Raw genomic sequence first — 4,850 nt, 5'->3', positions numbered from 1 at the left:
CCTCTTTTCATCAAGTTTGACTATTTCATCATGTTACCTGTGTAAGACAGTGTTGGGTGGGTTGGGGCTTTGGTTAATATATAATAGCTTTCAAGTTTGTTGTAATGTACATATCTGACCTATAGCCCATACAGTCTAGACCTGAATTTATCCATAAAACTCCCAAAAAACATTCCATGAGGCTGAGCCCTGTTAATTCAAAAATTTGTCTAAAACTTGTTGAAAATAATGATTTATCAGGTAACATGTATTATTTTAATTACTTCTAAATTTTCTGAGCATGTATGCCAGGTCTACCTTCTTCAGGGTCCAAGTAAGGGACCTCATAATTTAACTAGCACCGGGCCTCATTTGGCCTAAATCCAGCACTGGTGGCATGACTTAGTGAGTGAATGAAAGGTATTAAAACTTTAAATGCCTTTAGCTCTCTTGCTGAGTTGAGCCGCTATGGCAGCATGACTTAACAAGTGAATTCAGAAATAGTCTCTTTAAATGCCTTCTAGCCACACCTTACTAAAAGTCAGATAATATTGGCGAGAGAGCTCCAACAGAAACTGCTCTTGAGAGGAACAGTTCTACCAGAACTTGTGACTGACTTAAGGTCAAAAAGCACTTAGTTTCCCCTTTGTGAATATCTGTTGCCTTACCAGCCTACATGTTGTAAAGGAATGGTTAGGAGATAGTAGAAAGAACACGGAGAGCTAATTCAAAAGGCAAAATCATCTCAGCCTGTATCTAACAAACAAACAGACTACCCATCATCTCAGTGACACAGTTTAAAATGTACCAAAGTTTCTCCTAGATCCATACTTTCTCCTGTTCCATTTGATTTCTAGCAGACTCTCCAAATCCCATTTGGTTTGTAAGCCAAAGAGAGCTGAATAGTTCATTGCTTTAATGAAGTGGGCCATTAATAAACTCTAATTGTTCTCACTTAATAGATGGATTCCATCCCGAATACATTCTACCTGTTAATTTCTGTATCAAGAGAATGTGGCCATCCCAGCACCATTGATGTTAAATGTATTTCAGTGATTAAGTTAGCTTTTAAAATGTTGAAATGTGGATCTAAAATTACATTTCAATTATGTTTGCCCTAGCTTGATTCCATTTTTTAAAACCTTTCCTTTTTTGCAAAATATGCATGGCTGGATATGAATGATTCTTGTTCAAATTAACGCCACAGCACATAGGGTTTTATCCATACAAAACACATTGTATTCTATAGAATCACTGATAACACAATATGAGCAGTTTGATAATAGAGTAAATGAGAAATCGGTGGCCTCTGCATACAAATTCTTATTTTAATCGTTGGACAATTCAATTGTTTCAAAAGGGCACAACATTTTAGAAAATCTCTCTTATTTGATGCTACAGTGTCCTTTCATCTACTTGTGTTACAATGCAAAAAGCAAAGTTTATTAAAAACAGTCATAAGACCAGCATACATAATATAATACAGTATAAGAACATGGCAATAGACAGTTATAGCCATAATTCCTAAAATTCCGGACCAAACTAATCCTTCACTAATAACTCAATTTACAGTAAGATCTACACTTTTAAATTACCAGATAACAATACCTAGCAACCTTGCGTGAGACAGATTCATAATTGTCAGCCAATAAAAACTTCATTACTTGTTCCTCGGCATATTTACAATAATTTGCCAATGGTTTAAAATGTGAGAGAAGGGGTATCAGCAGCTGCTGTCTCTCTTCATCATACATAGGACAATGAAGAAATAAATGGGCAGATGACTCCACTTGATTCAACGCACAAAAACAAATCCTCTGATGCATGGGAGTCTGGGTATATCTACCAAAAAGGACTGCTGATGGGAGCACATCGAAATGGGCTCTAGTAAATGCCCATCTATAATTAGGATTTTTTATAAATCCAAAATAAGATGCGGATTTTAGGCTTGGTCCCAGTTTCAGTTTCTTGTAATAACAAGGTAGGGCTGCATAATCATTTTTTGCTTCGATATCCTTAAGTCTTTGAGAAATCAAACTCCTTGCATACTTCTGCCCTCCCTCTAATAAATTTTCAGGGTCTAACCCAATTGATTTCAATTTATCAACTATTCTATGAGAACATTGGGGATAAGGAGTTGATGTCAGAAAATTAGGGATAAGCCCCAGCGGGTTCAGATGAGTCTTAACCCAATAGTTACACCTCTGAATCCAGACATTCAATGTGACTGTAGATAAACCCGCTTCCTGTCTCAATATCAAACTTGGCGTACCTTTCGGGGTATAAAAAAGTGCTCTAAGAAATTTTGATTGCACTAACTCCAATTCTTTAATTTTACTCACAGACAATATTTGCGTTCCATAAATCATCTGAGGGAGAACTTTGCTCAAATAAAGTTTAAGAGCAGCCGGCACATACTGGGCTCCCTCATTCCTAAAGAAGTGCAATATAGCATTTGTGCTCTTTTGTGCTGAACATGCTGTATATTGAATATGACTGGAAGCCCTGCCATTAAATGTAAAAGTTAATCCCAGATATTTAAAAATTTTAACCTGATCTACCCGGACCCCATCCATTATCCATTTCATTTCTTTGTATTTTTTATGGAAGCGCATAATCTTTGTTTTTGAGTAATTTATTGCAAGTGACTCTTTTTGGCATTGCGTGCTAAATTTTTCCATTGCCCTATTTAGACCCTCTCTAGATAATGAGAGGAGTACGGCATCGTCTGCGTACATTAGGACAGGAATCTGATATAGGGAGAGTTATTCATAGAAATTTATATTCACTGATGGTGGAGGAAGGCTCTAACCATGAGGACTCTATTCTTGATAACTATGCTCAACTAACGGCCCATTTATCCTCATTCCAATCAGAGGAGATTTATTTTATTTTTATTTATTTATTTTATGATTTATATCCCGCCCTTCCCAACAAGTGGCTCAGGGCGGCTCACAACATAAGAATTTGACATAAATAAAATTTAAGCATAAAAACAGTTAAAATAATTAATACATTTAAAATTTTAAGACATTTAAATCATTTAAAACATTAGGGACAGCAGACATCTAGTGTAACTACAGATTAGTAACTCCCAGTCTGTGCGCCCACATAATAAAAGCTGGTTTGACAAGGAGTGCGTGCAAGCAAAACAGAGACTTATTAGGAGCCTTAAAGAATGTCATAGAGCACCGTGATTGGAAATAAGTTAGAAGTACAAGCTAATAAAAGGGCCTAAAAAAAAATCTTTGTGTTACAATGCCTCTCTAATGTCCCCATAAAAACCTAGCACTGAAAGAAAACTCTTTTAGAAGATATGGGTATTTTGAAGCGCAATGTGCTGATGAACATATACACATGAAGCTGGTTTATTAGTCAGAGTATTTGGGTATCTAGTCCAGCAGTGTCTGCTCTTACTGGCAGTGGCTCTCCAAGTTATCCTGGTCTTCAGGTGAATAGCAGAAGGAAGCCTGAAAAACTGCAATGCCGGGTGCCCCCTCCCACCCTCACCCTCTCCCTGCAGGCTGCCCAAGTAGCTTTCATGGGAGGCCAATCTGCCAGTGCTTGCAAATAAAAATGGAGAGTGGCAGGAGTCAGCACGGTGGGAAGGAAACACTGTCCCCACCCAGCCTCACTGCTCTCAAATCCTCCTGCCACTCTGCCTCTTCCTGCCCGCCTTTGCTGTGTCAGCATCCTTCTTACCACTGCTGCTGCCACCGCTGAGGAAGGGAGGCAGAGTGACAGCAAGAGAGGAGCCACCCGGCCCTTCCCAATGGGGCTGGCGACACAGCATGGCAGCAGGTGTGCTCCATTGTGCCAATTGGAGCTCGCTACCACCACCCTTGGGTGTGGGAAAAGAAGGGTGTATAGTAGGTAGGAAGTTGGGGGGCGTGCCTTGCTTGGGGCACCAGCCTAGCACTGGCACCCAAGCACCGACTCTGCTTGCAACTCAATGTGAATGGCTGGTGTTAGGAAAGTATGTTTTGAGAAAAAGATAGGGTTAACTATTGGGATGGGAAAATCAAAACCAAAATTACATTCAGGATGAGAGGGGGAGATACATGGCGATCATTTGAGCTGTGCAAGGAAATTGAATCCCAGTTTCAATTTCACGATATGGCTAAATTTAGGGATGGGCATGAATCAGGAAGATGTGGTTCAGTTCAGTTTGTGAACCCACAAACTGAATCCTGGACTGTCATGAACTAAAAAGGCTTCATACGAACTGAACCAGTTCATAAAGATCACATTGCAATTGAATGGCAAGACAGAAGCACTAAATAGCCAAGTCCTCCTTGGCTTCCCACACTAGGCCTGCACATTCAATACCAGCAATCTTTGTATCAGAGAGTGCTCTGAAGGGGTAAAAATCCCAGATTTGCAATGCCACACACCCCCGCCCATCTGTCTGAGACTGGTGAAGGATGGAGAAATCTGGAGGGTCATCCAGGCCGGTAGCCATGGGGGGGCAGGGGTCTAGGCCCCTCCACCCAAATGTCCCTTCCAACTATATGGCCCCTCCTTTTACTGCCCCTCTCTCCCCTAGCCGTCATTGCTCTCCCCACCACTCTTGCACCCCCCACTCACTACTTTAGCAGCCCCGGATCTCCCCACCACTCTGTTGGCCCCCCATCCTCCTCCATGGAACCTCCCCCTTCCCTCCCACCCACCTGGTAAAGTGCTGGCTCCTGGGGCCCACATGATCAGTTCATCAGCAGGAAAAGTGGCACCAAAGCCAGCAGCTCCTATGCCGGCTTTCTGGTGCTCTCAGCATGTTCAGCACTGGGGCGCCGGCAGCAGGAAGGACTGTTTGGTTCTTCCCACTGCTGGTGCCCCAGCATTGCAAAGGCATCAACAGCAGAGAGAGTGGG

The sequence above is a fragment of the Heteronotia binoei genome, chromosome 4, assembly GCF_032191835.1.
Source record: "Heteronotia binoei isolate CCM8104 ecotype False Entrance Well chromosome 4, APGP_CSIRO_Hbin_v1, whole genome shotgun sequence".
Taxonomy (NCBI): domain Eukaryota; kingdom Metazoa; phylum Chordata; class Lepidosauria; order Squamata; family Gekkonidae; genus Heteronotia; species Heteronotia binoei.
Note: the sequence above shows the minus strand (reverse complement) of the source record.